This window comes from Neolamprologus multifasciatus, chromosome 14, assembly GCF_963576455.1.
Source record: "Neolamprologus multifasciatus chromosome 14, fNeoMul1.2, whole genome shotgun sequence".
NCBI lineage: Eukaryota > Metazoa > Chordata > Actinopteri > Cichliformes > Cichlidae > Neolamprologus > Neolamprologus multifasciatus.
The window spans coordinates 3054003-3069856 of record NC_140452.1 but is presented as its reverse complement, the minus strand read 5'-3'; the positions used below and the strand labels follow the sequence as shown (position 1 = coordinate 3069856).

The following is a 15854-nucleotide window of genomic DNA, read 5'->3' as shown; positions in this document are numbered from 1 at the left end:
CCTGTGCAAAATGGGTTCAAAAACATAAACAACTGTTGGACGCTGTTTGTCCGTGATTTGAACCGGGGAACAAATTGTGGCAGGAACGACCTGATGTTATTTGTATCCCACTGTAACTTTACTGTATAAAGAGCTAACATCTCTAAAATGTCAAGAGTAGTTAGTCATTACAACAAGTGTTTGTGAACTACAAATCAAGAATGTGGGATCCTGTTTGTCCATGATTTAAACAGCCCAGCGCTGCTCCCAACGAAGGGAAAACCAATCCTGCAGGGAGACCTACCTCAGCACTTGTGCAGGTGAAACCAAAGGGAAGATATGCTTCACCATATTTTCTAGTCTTTGGCTTAGAATGAAGTTGGTTTGGAAACATATTCAGCTATGCTTCATCTCCTGCTTTGCCTTTGTGTGGGCGCCCGTGCTAGCAGTGTCCAAGCGTTGGGTTTTTTTTTTTTCCCTTTTCATGCCGTGCCCCCCCTGCAATGGCGCTGCGCCCCCCCTAGGGGGCGGGCCCCACACTTTGGGAACGTCTGAGTTAACTCATGTTAGTGAGTTAACCCTGCTAATCATAGAAGGTATGTCCCGATTCCTAGGCTGCATCTGCCAGAGGCTGCATTTGAAGGCTGATTACATCACAGACAGGCGATGAAGGCCGTCCCAATTTGAAGCCTGCTCCAAATGTGGCCGACAAATGCGTCGTTCATTCCCCCGGATTTGATGGGTCGGATGTATCCTTGCATATTTGCAAAAGTGCTCCGACATTTTCCGACATCTGTTACCCACCAGCTTGACAGCTAATCAGGAGGTCGAGGCTCATTAGTGCCGGAGAGAACACCAGACTCCCGGCACATTGTTTGCAGACCTCCCGTGGTCTTTCTCTACTCAGGTTAAACATGATAAGTCACTTAGATAACTTAACTATGTTGTTGTTTGGCTTTTTTCAGTGTTTTATTTGTTCCTGAGTGAATCGGTTTGGCTGAGATTAAAGTTATAGCTTTCACACAGCTGAATAAACGTCAAACAGAGAATTGATTAAACAGAAGTGTGAGATGGTCGAGAATTTACTCCAATGTCCTGACTAGGTGCGGTGACTCCCAAGCTAGGCGAGTGGCTCCAGCAGATCCCAGGAACAACATCGGAGATCTCTGTTCAGAAGAGCGCAGTCCTGGGAACAGCTAAGATACTGCGCAGGACCCTCAAGCTCCCAGGCCTCTGGTAGAGGACCCGAGCTTGAAGGATAGACCGCCCACAGGGGCGAGCTGGGTGTTTTGTTTTTTTATATGTCAGTGTAATATAGCTACAGTGGTAACTAAGAAGATATTTTTTGAAGGCTCAATTCGCTCCTAATTTTGCTGAAATGACAAAGCGTGGTCTTGTTTAACAGTTTGCTATATTTGTTCTGTAAATGTGCTTCAGGTTAAGTCTTTCTTAAGCAAACAGTTGGATTTGACCTATGCACTCTTTATGGCCTGACATACACAGATATTGTTGATACAACACTATGTGCAGTGCTCTCCCATAGGCACACGTTTTCTTTATTAGTTTCTTATCTTTTTGGTGTAAATCTTTTCAATTCAAAGTCCACTTTTGCAACTTAAGCGTGATATAGAGTCAGCAGAGCCAGCTCCAACTTTTTTCAAAAAGGAATATTTTCAGTCTTATCTTAAAGTAAAAAGGGCTTGATGAGTTCCTGTTCAATTCAGTTCAGTTTTATTTATATACCCTGACTCTGTCTGGCTCTTGACTTGGTCCATTTTTGAAGTTCTGTGTGAAATGCTGTCAAATTTGTCTTTTTTCTCTTTTCTCTTGTCTTTATCCACTTGCACATAAAGGAAATAAACATGTGAATACCACAACATTTGTAACTGTAACAACTTTCTGGGATAAATGATGTATTTTATTGAAAAGTTCCAGTATTTTGACCATGACAGCATTTTTAGAGTGTCATTCATTTTTATGAACTCTGCAAGAATGAGTCTATTTCTTTTTTTATTAATAACTAAAATTATAATGCATCATTTCTGCTTGTTAAGGTTGGTTGTAAGATTCAAATAATTATTTATTAAAAGCTAGACATTTTAAATGAGAATAAGAAAGAAAAGTATTTATTTGTGCCCCCCTTTCCCTGTTAATGCCCTACCTGGCCCCCTGGCAACACTTTGCTAGATCCGCCCCTGCACAGTTACCAGCTGTCAGCTACTTAGAAAAGGATCCTGGTGTTATTTGTCTCTCAGAAACAGTTCATAACTTCAACTCATTCATGTCACCTAAAAGGTAAACCTGTTTCTCCATCACTTGTTCAGCTCTGATGATTCAGTAAGGACATCTCCTGGTTTCATCTTCATGTTTCCCTCTCACCACATATCCAAACCGACATCATGACCAGCAGCTTTGACTCCCACCCCATGCATGTAGATGTTGCTGAACTGCAGAGCTCCTTCAGTGACAGACTGCTGCATCCTCGATGCATGAAGGAGCGTTTCTGCAGGTCCTTCCTCCCTGCAGCTGTCAGACTGTACAATCAGAACTGCTCCCAACAAACATAGATGTTTACATCAATGCTGTAACTGCAATAAGTTAGTTAATTAACCAATTCGCACTACAACCTGGTTTGCCTCTTACCTGTAATTATTTTTATTTAATTTAATAACTGTACAGTACTCTCTGTTTATAGTAACCATTGTCCTTAATGTAAATATGTAAGAAAAATTGTGTATGTTTCTGTTCCGTGTCCTGTTTGTTTGTATATTTGTGTTTTTGGCTGCTGTTACAACCAAATTTCCCCTTGTGGGACAATTAAAGGATTATTCTATTCTATTCTATTCTATTCTATTCTATTCTATTCTATTCTATTCTAGCTTTACAGCTGTAGCTCCAGCAAACATCAGCTGACACTAGAAATTAATATTAAATCATTTCTAACAACAGCTGATCAAGCTTAAACGCGCTGCTGTTGTTTAGCGCGGCATCCGCTGGTTTCCTCTTTGTCGCGCAAAGTGGGCGATAAACAACCAAGAGAGACGGGACTTGCGACAGAAAAGCCAGAAAATTTGTTGATCACTGGTCAGTTTCATGATTGAAGTAGCAAAAGGAGGGGGGGTATTTTAGAATACAGTGTTATGTGATTGTATAAGTAAATTAATTCTAAACCAAAACCAATTCTTTGCGGTTATTACTCACTCAAGTCAATAACAAATGGAAACAAACATTTTTTCCATTGTTTTTTCTTGATGTGGACCTTAAACAGAATTTAAGAAATATAAGCAACCTTGAATTTATTCTTAAACTATGTTTTTATTCTTGCAGATCATACAAAAATAAATGTACCAGTTGTGGCTGTCAATGGGACAAATACATTATTGATATCAGCTTATCTTGAGCACCGCACAAACAAAAAGCAGGTCAGTGCAGAACACTGCTTTTGGGCATTTTTTTACATCCTGCTGTGGTTGCTGGAGGTTGCTGGTATCGCTGCATGTAATTGGTCACACAAAGGTGTTGCACCTGAAACCTCCTTACAATTGCACTGATCACTAGCCAGATAGTAGTTTATACATTAGATGCTGACTTGTCTGCAAACACTCAACTATTTGCCAGATGGTAGTGAAATGCAATCCAGGAATTGAGACCATATGCCTTCAACGGAAAAAGTGTGCCTTTTGAAATGTGTTTCTGGGAAAGGCAAACTTTCTTAATTTCTGGATTGTGTCACATGTTTTTAAGTTTCACTACTGCTTGGTGGTGAGTTACCAGACATGTGATGGTTGTTTACAGACAAATCTGCACCTTCCGTGCAAACAGCAGATGACCACAGCAATCTGCTTCTGACCAACACAAGGAGACTTATGGTGAAGCACCCTCTTTGCAACCTCCACCAATCACACAGCAACAGGTTGGTGATTATACAGCCACCAGTTAGGCCTGTGTAACTGAGTCCCACCAGTTTTTCCCACACTGAAATTGTTGCACTATTACAATGAAGAAAGCAAAGGCACAATTGTTTTTGTTTGTTTACATCAACAACTAGACATGACATCTTTTTCAAATACTTGTGCGTGAGGACTATCCCCCCCAGGAGAGCGCTTTGGCATGGGTGAGGTGCCCATGGCAGCACCCACTGCTTGTTGAGAGTAAGAGCAATACATGCTTTCAGGTCAAACAGTCATCATAAGTTTCCAATAACACCAGAAAAAGTCGCCAGATTTGTTGTTTGGGGTCTGAAAACTTTCTAAATATAGCGACAAAGTTGCTAAGTTGGCAACACTGATCCCGCAGCACAATACTAACGCTACCTAAGCTAGTGGCAGCCGTGATTCTTTAGCAACTCGTTTTAAGCTGACTTTTATCTGACTCTCTGGTCTTCCTAAAAAGAATATTTCAACTTTACAACTTTTACAAAACTCTGCAGCTCGTGTGCTGACGAAGACGAGAGGGCGGGCCCACATTACACCGGTTTTAGAATCGCTGCACTGGCTCCCCGTGTGTTTCAGGATCGATTTTAAAGTTCTTTTATTGGTTTTTAAATGTCTTAATGGTCTTGGGCCTTCTTATCTCTCAGATCTGCTTTTACCATATGAACCCTCGCGGACCTTGAGGTCCTCTGGTACTGGCCTTTTGATTGTCCCTAAAGTCAGGACACATACTCACGGAGAGGCAGCTTTTCAGTGGTATGGTCCTCGTCTGTGGAACAGCCTGCCGGAGGAGCTCAGGGCCGCAGAGAACGTACATGTTTTTAAGAACAGGCTCAAGACCACCTTTTTAACTTGGCTTTTACTTAACGTTTATTTATTTTACGCTTATTTATTCTATCCTGTTATTCTATTGTTAATTTAGGTTTTACCTAATATTTATTAATTTTATTCTTATTCATTTTTTAATCTTCTTACTCTATTGATATTTATATTTATATTGTATTGCGTTCTTATTTATTTTATCTTTTTACCCAGTATATACTCTTATCTCCAGTGTTTCCTCAGAGGGCGCTCTCTGCACCGGGGCTGTGATCGACCGTGGCTGCTGGGGCTCTGGGGGTCCTCTCAGCCTGGCTGGGGGGCTTCTTTGCCTCCCTCCTGCTGTGTGCCCAGCCTGGAGGCTGCGGTCTGTGACTGGCTTCCGGTCACTCTGGCTTCTCTTCAAAACGTACAAGTCTTTCGCCTTTTACTAAAGACTTCCGTGGAGAGTGAGGCTAAGGAGTTGCACCTATTTTTGGCAGGGTCTGCCGTCTAGCTGGGCCCTCTCCTCGTTGTTCAAAAGAAGAAATAGAAGAAAGCGTGCAGTTCCAGGCAGCTCCGCAGACCTCTGAGCTACTGTGGGTGGGCGGAGATTTGAAGCGGAGCCCTCCCTGTGAGCCAAGTGAAAGAGCGCACCGTCACAAGCGAGAAGTGTCCCGAGAAGGCGGCTCAGCCAGGAACCTGCAGGAGGCCATCGCTTCTCTGCCTTTTGGCTAAGATCAAGTGTAGTATCTGTTCTTATCAGTTTAATATCTGATACGCCCCCGATTCGGGGGCAACGTATTAAACGCATTTTTAGAACAGGGAGCCGAATAAGGGGCTCGCTCTGTTTGCTCCACGCATCGACCCAGTATTGCAGCGCCTCCGGGAACGGTGCCCCCTTTGCTGACTTTGTGCAAAAGCAAGAAAGCCAAACAAAGTAAGGTCTGCCAAGCCAAGAGCCAGAAAGCAGCCTGAAGCAGCGAACGTGCTCAAGTGTTAGTAAGATCAAGTGTAGTATCTGTTCTTACCTGAGAAGCACAATGGCGACCTGGTCAGCCAGCTATACGCAGACTGAAAGAGGAGATGGCATGAGGAACACCTTAAGATTTGCTCTAAAAGACAAAGATGCAGCTTTCCAGGATCGAATAACTTTTGGGAGGAGGATTTTGTTTGATGTTTTGCAGATTCAGCCCGAGGAGATCTACTGCTTGCAACAGAGTATAACCAACAAGTACTATGATGTGACGCTAACTACGAAAGACACAGCGGAAGAAGCAAGGAGAAAAGCTCATCTGACGTCAAATGAAGAACTAAAAAGGTACATGGTCACCCCTTTATATAGAAGTGACTATAGTATCCTAACTGTACACATGTATAACCCATGGGTTTCAGAAGAGACTATAAGATGTTTTTTGGGAAGACACGTAAAGGTCTTACCTGGAGTAAGAATAATAAAAGATGGTCTGGGCTTGTGGACCGGCAAAAGACAATTCCGCGTCAAAATGGAGGAAGACCCGAATAGTGAAGACGGCTATCGACATCCTCCGGCAGTTTTTTCTATCGGGGCGGACAGAGGCTTCCTCATCTACGCGGGCCAACCTCTGGTTTGCAGAAGATGTGGCGGCAAAGGCCATGAAGCCGCTAATTGCAATCAGGTGAGGTGCCGAAATTGCAATGAAACGGGACATAGCACGAGAGACTGCACTGTACTAAAGAGATGTCATTTATGTGAGTCAGAGGAGCACATGGCAAGAGATTGCACAAAGCCCAGGTCATACGCTGCAGTAGTGGTGGGGCCGGTGGGCCAAGAGAAGGAAACTGGACATGACAAATTAGGAACACCTTTGTTAATGCAGGAGACTCCTGCAGGTGAGAGAAATGAGGCTGACGAGGAAGAAGAAGTTTCTGAGAGAATGATAGAGGTTCCTTTGTTAGATACAGAGGACAGGAATAAGGAAGGATCCTTCGCTACGAGTGAGGACATGACGGAGCAACCGTGGAGAGAGGTTAGGAATGAAGAAAGAAAGAAGGCGAAAAGAAGGAAAAGGCAGGTTTCAGCCACTCCGCCAGAAGATAGCAATGAGGAAAAATTGGAGACTGCGCCTTTCGGTGTGGAGGGAGAAAGGCGTGCTCCAAAAGGAACTCAAACGGAGTGTACCCACACTCCTTTGAGCTCCACGATAAGTGAAAATGATTCCGACGATGGGAGTGAAAATGAAAGTAACGCTGAAAGTTCTCTGATACGAACATTATTTTCTCAGGAAAGTTTGGGGAAGTAGCCCTTACCATTAAATGGATAAGATGAAAATAATGACTTTAAATGTCAGAGGACTGAGGAATGCAAAGAAAAGAAGAGCTGTGTATGAATTTTTAATTACTTGTGACTTTGATATATGTTTAATCCAGGAAGCCCACTTAAGAGACGAGGCCGACGCTCTGCTCTTCACAAAGGAGTGGGTAGGAGGCGAAGCAGCATGGAGTGTGGGGAGTGTATACGGTTCAGGGGTGGGAGTTTTGTGCGGGAAAAAAAGTATTCAAATCACGGACAGCTTTTCCGCAATACAGGGTAGGGTCTTGGTGGTGGATATTAAAAAGGTTGGAATAAAATGTCGGGTGGTAAATATATATGCAAACGCAGAACCACGAGCCCGTAGGGAACTCTTTTCTAGCCTGGATATTTGCTTCATGACAAGTAATGTAATTTATGTGGGCGGTGACTTAAATTGCTCTTTAGATAAGAACAATGGTTCTCTTCCACTTAGGAATCTCATGGCAAAGTATAGGTTAGTAGACTCCATGGGGAAGCTCTTAGGCAACCGTCCGACCCATACGTGGGAAAATAGTCGGGGAATGAGAAACAGGCTAGACTATATACTAGTAGGAGACACAGAAAAGGTAATCGAAACGGGGTCCCTTTACGCGCCCTTTACTGATCACAAAATAGTGTGGGCGAAGGTGGAATGCGAGGGGACAGCATATGGAAAAGGATATTGGAAATTAAATAATGACATCTTGTTAGAACAGGAATATAGGGCAAGTTTCAGAGGGATCTTCCAACATTGGGTGGATCTGAAATGTCTGTATGTGGATAGAGGGAGCTGGTGGGAGGAAATGAAAAAAAGAATAAAGAAATTTTCAATTGGTTACAGTATGCGGAGAGCACAGGCCTCAAAGAAGGTCTTTAAAGATTTACAGAGGGACATTGCAAAAGAGGAAGAGGATAGGAACAGAAATAGACATAGGGATAGAAGTGAGAAATTGAATGTTTTATTGAAAAAACAAGAAGATTTTTTTCAACAGAGAGCAAGGACAAGGATGTTTAAGTTTATGCAGGAGGAGCATGAGGGTCAAGAAAAGTGTTCAGCGTACTTTTTTGCCCAAATGAAAAGGAGGGAGGAAAGTGGACTAATAAAAGAATTGGAGATAGATGGGAAGATGATGACTGGTTCTGAGGATTTACGGAAAGTAGTAGAAGAGTACTATACGCGCCTTTTTGAAAAGGAAGAGTTGGATACAGACGCGCAGGGGACCTTTTTGAGGGGGTTAGGGGAAAGGCTATCTGAAGAAGAAAAACAATCAATGGATAGATGCATAAATAAGAATGAACTATACGATGCCTTGAAGACAATGAAAAATAACAAAGTACCCGGAATAGATGGTCTTTCGAAAGAGTTTTATGTCACCTTCTGGGATCTCATCGGAGACCATTTGCTAGAAGTATTTAATGAAATGTGTGAAAAGGGCTATATGTTGAAAAGCATGAGGACGGGGGTGATTAGTTTATTGTTTAAGAAAGGCTCACCGGCAATGCTCTCCAATTATAGACCTTTGTCCATGGTCTGTGTGGATTATAAAATTCTGAGCAGAGCTTTAGCGTTACGCTTGGCCCAGGCTATGCCGTTTATTATAAATGAGGACCAGACCTGTGGAGTAAAGGGTAGACAGATTGCTTGGAACTTGCATTTGCACAGGGATGTACTCTCGTATATAGAGGACAGGAATTTAGACTCCATATGTGTAACAATTGACCAAGAAAAAGCTTTTGACAGAGTCAATTATGATTTTCTATGGAGGGTGATGACGACTTTTAATATAGGGGAAACATTTCTGAGCTGGATAAAAATGATGTATGTTGACATTTGTGGCAAGGTGAAAGTAAATGGCTTTCTGACAGATGAGGTGTATCAGCAAAGAGGACTTAGACAAGGTTGCCCCTTGTCTGCCTTGCTTTACGTCATCTATGTAGAACCCTTAGCATGCGCGATAAGGGGAAACCGAGAAATTAGAGGGATAACCTTACCAGGGGGAGAAGTGTTAAAAATCTCCCAGTATGCTGATGACATCACCCTTTATTTGGGGGATGATGGGAGCGTGAGGGAAGCTATGCAGCTAATACATACCTTTGAAAGGGCGGCAGGGTCAAGGGTGAACAAAGGAAAAACTAAATACAAATTTCTGGGAAGGTGGGCAGGCAGAAGGGAGAGGCTTTGCGGGCTTTCCCTCTGTGAAAGCCCCATGCGGGTCTTAGGTATTAATTTCGGGAATCCTGGGGGAGACGCAGAACGAAATTGGGAGTCAAAAATGGCAAAAGTGAGGAGGAAATTGGGGATGTGGAAGAAAAGAAGACTCTCCATAACCGGCAGAGTCCTGGTTGTGAAAGCCGATATTCTGCCTGCCCTACTTCATTTGGCATATGTTTTCCCATTACCACAAATGTTTAGGAAAGAACTAACACGGGAAGTGTTCAAGTTTATTTGGGGTGGGTACGAATATGTGAAAAGAACTATGATGTACCAGCCGATACTAAAAGGAGGGAGAGATGTTCCATGTATCCCTTTAAAATTGGATGTATTATATTACTGTAACATTTGTAACATACTGAACAAGCCTTATACACACAAATGCCAACTTTTAATTCGTTTTTGGCTATCAGGCCCATTGAGACAACTGACCAAGTGGGACAATAGTGTGCCCAGAGCAGAAAGCAGACCGGTGTATTATGCAAAGCTGATCAAGTGGCGGGAGAAGCATTTAGAATGTAAGGATAAGGACCTTGCCCTGAATCATAAGACCTTGTATAGGACCCTGGTGGAAAAAACCCACACACAGTGTGTGTGGGTGAAAGAGGCTACATGGAAACGAGCACAAGGAAAAGACTTGAGCAATGGGTGTAAAGATTTGAACTGGTTGCTGCTACACAGGAAAATCCCTGTGAGATCCATAATGTATGCTCATAGATTAAGCGACAACAAAAACTGTCCAAGGACTACTTGTCAAGGAGAAGAAGAAACGATAGAACATGTAATGTGGGGATGTGGTTTTGCGCAAGAAGTGTGGAGAGAAATGCAAGTGCAATATGAGTGTTTAAATGGCATCCAATATGATGAGCTAATGTTCCTTACAGGGAAGGAAAAAAGAAACGAGGCCAGCGGAAAGATCCCCTTGTTAATGGCCCTGACAAAACTATTTTTGTGGAAGGCTCGACAGGGGTACATCCTGGGGTCTTACAAATGGACAGCTAGAACTACACGTAGAATAATAGTAAAAGAAATAGAGAAGACTTGTCTTTTAGAGAAAACTAAATGGGGCTGGGACACAATTAAGGATAGGTGGAAACATGTCTTCCAAACACCTCCCGGTTTCAGGAAGGCTTAAGAGATTCAAACTAGGAGGATAGTTTGATTTTTGTGTTTCCGATAGAGTTCTGTCGTTCTAGAACGGTCGTTTTGGGTTTGAGAAGAATATTATAGAGTACGGGCCCATGTAGTGGTAAGATGCGGCTCCATTTGGTGCCTGTTTTATTTTATTTTATTTTTTATTTCTTTATTTTTCTTGTATTCTATTATTACTAATATGTTTCTGGTGTTGTTTTGACTTTTTTAATGAATTGTATGAAATAAATAAATTTTGGAAAAAAAAAAAAAAAAAATCTGTTCTTATCAGTTTAATATCTGATATGCCCCCTGTTCGGGGGCAATGTATTAAACGCATTTTTAGAACAGGGAGCCGAATAAGGGGCTCGCTCCGTTCGCTCCACGCATCGACCCGGTATTGCAGCGCCTCCGGGAACGGTGCCCCCTTTGTTGACTTTGTGCAAAAGCAAGAAAGCCAAACAAAGTAAGGTCTGCCAAGCCAAGAGCCAGAAAGCAGCCTGAAGCCGCGAACGTACTCCTCTCCAGTCACACCTCTCCTGTCAAAGTCGAACTCTGGAGCAGAGCAGGCGGGGCCTGAGATCTGCCCCTTCAGCCAAGCAAACAGGGCCTACCGTGACGCCGGAAGACGGGACGAGGAGTCACTGCGGCTTCCAGCGAGGCCAAAGAAACACACACTCTGGCTTCTCTTCAAAACGTACAAGTCTTTCGCCTTTTACTAAAGACTTCCGTGGAGAGCGAGGCTAAGGAGTTGCACCTATTTTTGGCAGAGTCTGCCATCTGGCTGGGCCCTCTCCTCGTTGTTCAAAAGAAGAAATAGAAAAAAGCGCACAGTTCCAGGCAGCTCCGCAGGCCTCTGAGCTACTGTGGGTGGGCGGAGATTTGAAGCGAAGCCCTCCCTGTGAACCAAGTGAAAGAGCGCACCGTCACAAGCGAGAAGTGTCCCGAGAAGGCGGCTCAGCCAGGAACCTGCAGGAGGCCATCGCTTCTCGGCCTTTTGGCTAAGATCAAGTGTAATATCTGTTCTTATCAGTTTAATATCTGATACGCCCCCTATTCGGGGGCAACGTATTAAACGCATTTTTAGAACAGGGAGCCGAATAAGGGGCTCGCTCCGTTCGCTCCACGCATCGACCCGGTATTGCAGTGCCTCCGGGAATGGTGCCCCCTTTGCTGACTTTGTGCAAAAGCAAGAAAGCCAAACAAAGTAAGGTCTGCCAAGCCAAGAGCCAGAAAGCAGCCTGAAGCAGCGAACGTGCTCAAGTGTTAGTAAGATCAAGTGTAGTATCTGTTCTTACCTGAGAAACACAATGGCGACCTGGTCGGCCAGCTATACGCAGACTGAAAGAGGAGATGGCACGAGGAACACCTTAAGATTTGCTCTAAAAGACAAAGATGCAGCTTTCCAGGATCGAATAACTTTTGGGAGGAGGATTTTGTTTGATGCTTTGCAGATTCAGCCCGAGGAGATCTACTGCTTGCAACAGAGTATAACCAACAAGTACTACGATGTGACGCTAACTACGAAAGACACAGCGGAAGAAGCAAGGAGAAAAGCTCACCTGACGTCAAATGAAGAACTAAAAAGGTACATGGTCACCCCTTTATATAGAAGTGACTATAGTATCCTAACTGTACACATGTATAACCCATGGGTTTCAGAAGAGACTATAAGATGTTTTTTGGGAAGACACGTAAAGGTCTTACCTGGAGTAAGAATAGTAAAAGATGGTCTGGGCTTGTGGACCGGCAAAAGACAATTCCGCGTCAAAATGGAGGAAGACCCGAATAGTGAAGACGGCTATCGACATCCTCCGGCAGTTTTTTCTATCGGGGCGGACAGAGGCTTCCTCATCTATGCGGGCCAACCTCTGGTTTGCAGAAGATGTGGCGGCAAAGGCCATGAAGCCGCTAATTGCAATCAGGTGAGGTGCCGAAATTGCAATGAAACGGGACATAGCACAAGAGACTGCACTGTACTAAAGAAATGTCATTTATGTGAGTCAGAGGAGCACATGGCAAGAGATTGCACAAAGCCCAGGTCATACGCTGCAGTAGTGGTGGGGCCGGTGGGCCAAGAGAAGGAAACTGGACATGACAAATTAGGAACACCTTTGTTAATGCAGGAGACTCCTGCAGGTGAGAGAAATGAGGCTGACGAGGAAGAAGAAGTTTCTGAGAGAATGATAGAGGTTCCTTTGTTAGATACAGAGGACAGGAATAAGGAAGGATCCTTCGCTACGAGTGAGGACATGACGGAGCAACCGTGGAGAGAGGTTAGGAAAGCAGGAAGAAAGAAGGCGAAAAGAAGGAAAAGGCAGGTTTCGGCCACTCCGCCAGAAGATAGCAATGAGGAAACATTGGAGACTGCACCTTTCGGTGTGGAGGGAGAAAGGCGTGCTCCAAAAGGAACTCAAACGGAGTGTACCCACACTCCTTTGAGCACCACGATAAGTGAAAATGATTCCGACGATGGGAGTGAAAATGAAAGTAACGCTGAAAGTTCTCTGATACGAACATTATTTTCTCAGGAAAGTTTGGGGAAGTAGCCCTTACCATTAAATGGATAAGATGAAAATAATGACTTTAAATGTCAGAGGACTGAGGAATGCAAAGAAAAGGGGAGCTGTGTATGAATTTTTAATTACTTGCGACTTTGATATATGTTTAATCCAGGAAGCCCACTTAAGAGACGAGGCCGACGCTCTGCTCTTCACGAAGGAGTGGGTAGGAGGCGAAGCAGCATGGAGCGTGGGGAGCGTACATGGATCAGGGGTGGGAGTTTTGTGTGGGAGGAAAAGCATCCAAATCATAGACACGTTCTCTGTAATCCAGGGTAGAGTGATGGTAGTGGACATTAAGAAGGCTGGATTTCAATGTCGCGTGGTTAATATTTATGCACACGCAGAACCACGGGCCCGTAGAGAACTCTTTGCTGGTTTGGATATATGTTTTATGACGAGCAAAGTGATTATCGTGGGAGGAGACTTAAATTGCTCGCTAGACAAGGATGGTGGATCGTCCCTGCTCAGAGATTTTATGGCAAAGTACAGTTTGGCGGATACTATGGGAAAGATATTAGGCAAACAGGTCGGTTATACATGGGAAAATAGTCGAGGAATGAGGAGCAGATTAGATTATATATTAGTAGGAGATAAGGAGAAGGTAACGGGAGGGGGGACAATTTTTGCCCCTTTTACAGACCATAAAGCAATTTGGGTAATGGTAATTTCCGGAGGAGCAGTTTTTGGTAAGGCATATTGGAAATTGAATAATGACGTCTTGGCAGAATATGAGTATAGGGAAAGATTTAGAGAAATCTTCGGAAGTTGGGTGGAAATGAAAGGGTTGTATGAGGACAGAGTGAGGTGGTGGGAAGAAACGAAAAAGAGAATAAAAACGTTTTCAATTGCTTATAGCACACAGAGAGCGCAGGCTTCCAAAGAGGTTTTCAAGAAGCTCCAGGAAAAGATTGCAGGGATAGAAGCTCAGAGGAATAACAACAAAAACGGGGGAGCGAGTGAGGAATTGAATGTATTATTGAAGAAACAGGAGGATTTGTTCCAGAATAGAGCGAAAACAAGAATGTTTAAATTTATGCAGGAGGAGCATATGCGACAGGAGAAGTGCTCGGCCTATTTTTTCGCTCAAATGAAAAAGAGAGAGGAAAAAGGGGCAATTATGGAGTTGGAAAGTGATGGGAAATTGGTTACCGGGCGGGATAACTTATTGAAGGTGGTAGAAGAGTACTATAGATCATTGTTTGGCGTGGAAAAAGTAGATGAAGATGCCCAAGAAATAATCTTGGGATTTCTGGAAGAGAGGCTATCAGAGGACGAAAGGAAGATATTGGAAAGGAGTATAACAAATCACGAACTATACGAGGCGACAAAGACAATGAAGAATAACAAGGTACCTGGGATAGACGGACTTACGAAGGAGTTTTATATCACATTTTGGGATCTCATTGGAGACCACTTGTTGGAGGTATTTAATGAAATGTGTGAAAAGGGTAGAATGCCAAAGAGTATGAGGACAGGAGTGATAAGTCTAATACATAAGAAAGGTTCACCTGCAGCGCTTTCAAACTATAGGCCTCTCTCAATGGTCTGCGTGGACTATAAAATCCTGAGTAGAACCCTAGCAAGACGTCTGGCCCGAGTTATGCCTGCTATTATAAATGCAGACCAGACATGTGGGGTGAAGGGCAGACAGATTGGTTGGAATTTACAACTACATAGAGATGTGCTTATGTACATAGAAGAGAGGAACTTGACATCAATATGTGTGACACTTGATCAGGAAAAAGCCTTCGATAGGGTCAACCACGATTTCCTGTGGAGGGTGATGAGAACTTTTGATATAGGGGGAAAATTTTTGAACTGGATAAGTATGATGTATACTGACATAATTTGCAAGGTAAAGATAAACGGATACTTAACAGAGGAAGTGCAACAGAAGAGAGGGCTACGGCAGGGTTGTCCCCTGTCCGCCCTACTCTATGTCATATACGTAGAACCGTTAGCATGCGCAATAAGGGGAAATGAGAAAATCAGAGGGGTGGTTTTGCCAGGGGGGGAGGTGCTGAAAATCTCGCAGTACGCAGATGATACAGTACTCTATCTGGAAGATGATGGGAGTGTGAGGGAGACGATGCAAACAATACAGACCTTTGAGAGTGCGGCGGGGTCAAAGGTCACCCCTCTCCTGTCAAAGTCGAACTCTGGAGCAGAGCAGGCTCGGCCTAAGATCTGCCCCTTCAGCCAAGCAAACAGGGCCTACCGTGACGCCGGAAGCCGGGACGAGGAGTCACTGCAGCTTCCAGCGAGGCCAAAGAAACACAAACTCTGGCTTCTCTTCAAAACGTACAAGTCTTTCGCCTTTTACTAAAGACTTCCGTGGAGAGTGAGGCTAAGGAGTTGCACCTATTTTTGGCAGGGTCTGGCTGGGCCCTCTCCTTGTTGTTCAAAAGAAGAAATAGAAGAAAGCGCGCAGTTCCAGGCAGCTCCGCAGGCCTCTGAGCTACTGTGGGTGGGCGGAGATTTGAAGCAGAGCCCTCCCTGTGAGCCAAGTGAAAGAGCGCACCGTCACAAGCGAGAAGTGTCCCGAGAAGGCGGCTCAGCCAGGAACCTGCAGGAGGCCATCGCTTCTCGGCCTTTTGGCTAAGATCAAGTGTAGTATCTGTTCTTATCAGTTTAATATCTGATACGCCCCCGACTCGGGGGCAACGTATTAAACGCATTTTTAGAACAGGGAGCCGAATAAGGGGCTCGCTCCGTTCGCTCCACGCATCGACCCGGTATTGCAGCGCCTCCGGGAATGGTGCCCCCTTTGCTGACTTTGTGCAAAAGCAAGAAAGCCAAACAAAGTAAGGTCTGCCAAGCCAAACAAAGTAAGGTCTGCCAAGCCAAGAGCCAGAAAGCAGCCTGAAGCCGCGAACGTACTCCTCTCCAGTCACCCCTCTCCTGTCAAAGTCGAACTCTGGAGCAGA

General features: G+C 44.1%; 1 protein-coding gene and 7 non-coding genes across 16 annotated transcripts in view; all 8 read left to right on the top strand.

Moving 5' to 3' along the window:
- Positions 1-15854, top strand: part of LOC146502969 (uncharacterized) — a 225304-nt gene that overhangs the window by 3853 nt on the left and 205597 nt on the right. The window lies entirely within an intron of this gene.
- Positions 5117-5233, top strand: LOC146503142 (U5 spliceosomal RNA). The gene has a single exon (XR_014868945.1). It is a non-coding gene; the product is annotated as a U5 spliceosomal RNA (small nuclear RNA).
- LOC146503141 (U2 spliceosomal RNA) lies at positions 5424-5614 on the top strand. Its single transcript, XR_014869061.1, has one exon. It is a non-coding gene; the product is annotated as a U2 spliceosomal RNA (small nuclear RNA).
- Positions 10613-10794, top strand: LOC146503140 (U2 spliceosomal RNA). Its single transcript, XR_014869102.1, has one exon. It is a non-coding gene; the product is annotated as a U2 spliceosomal RNA (small nuclear RNA).
- LOC146503139 (U5 spliceosomal RNA) lies at positions 11038-11150 on the top strand. Its single transcript, XR_014869146.1, has one exon. It is a non-coding gene; the product is annotated as a U5 spliceosomal RNA (small nuclear RNA).
- Positions 11345-11535, top strand: LOC146503138 (U2 spliceosomal RNA). Its single transcript, XR_014869042.1, has one exon. It is a non-coding gene; the product is annotated as a U2 spliceosomal RNA (small nuclear RNA).
- Positions 15206-15317, top strand: LOC146503137 (U5 spliceosomal RNA). The gene has a single exon (XR_014869122.1). It is a non-coding gene; the product is annotated as a U5 spliceosomal RNA (small nuclear RNA).
- LOC146503136 (U2 spliceosomal RNA) lies at positions 15506-15696 on the top strand. Its single transcript, XR_014869036.1, has one exon. It is a non-coding gene; the product is annotated as a U2 spliceosomal RNA (small nuclear RNA).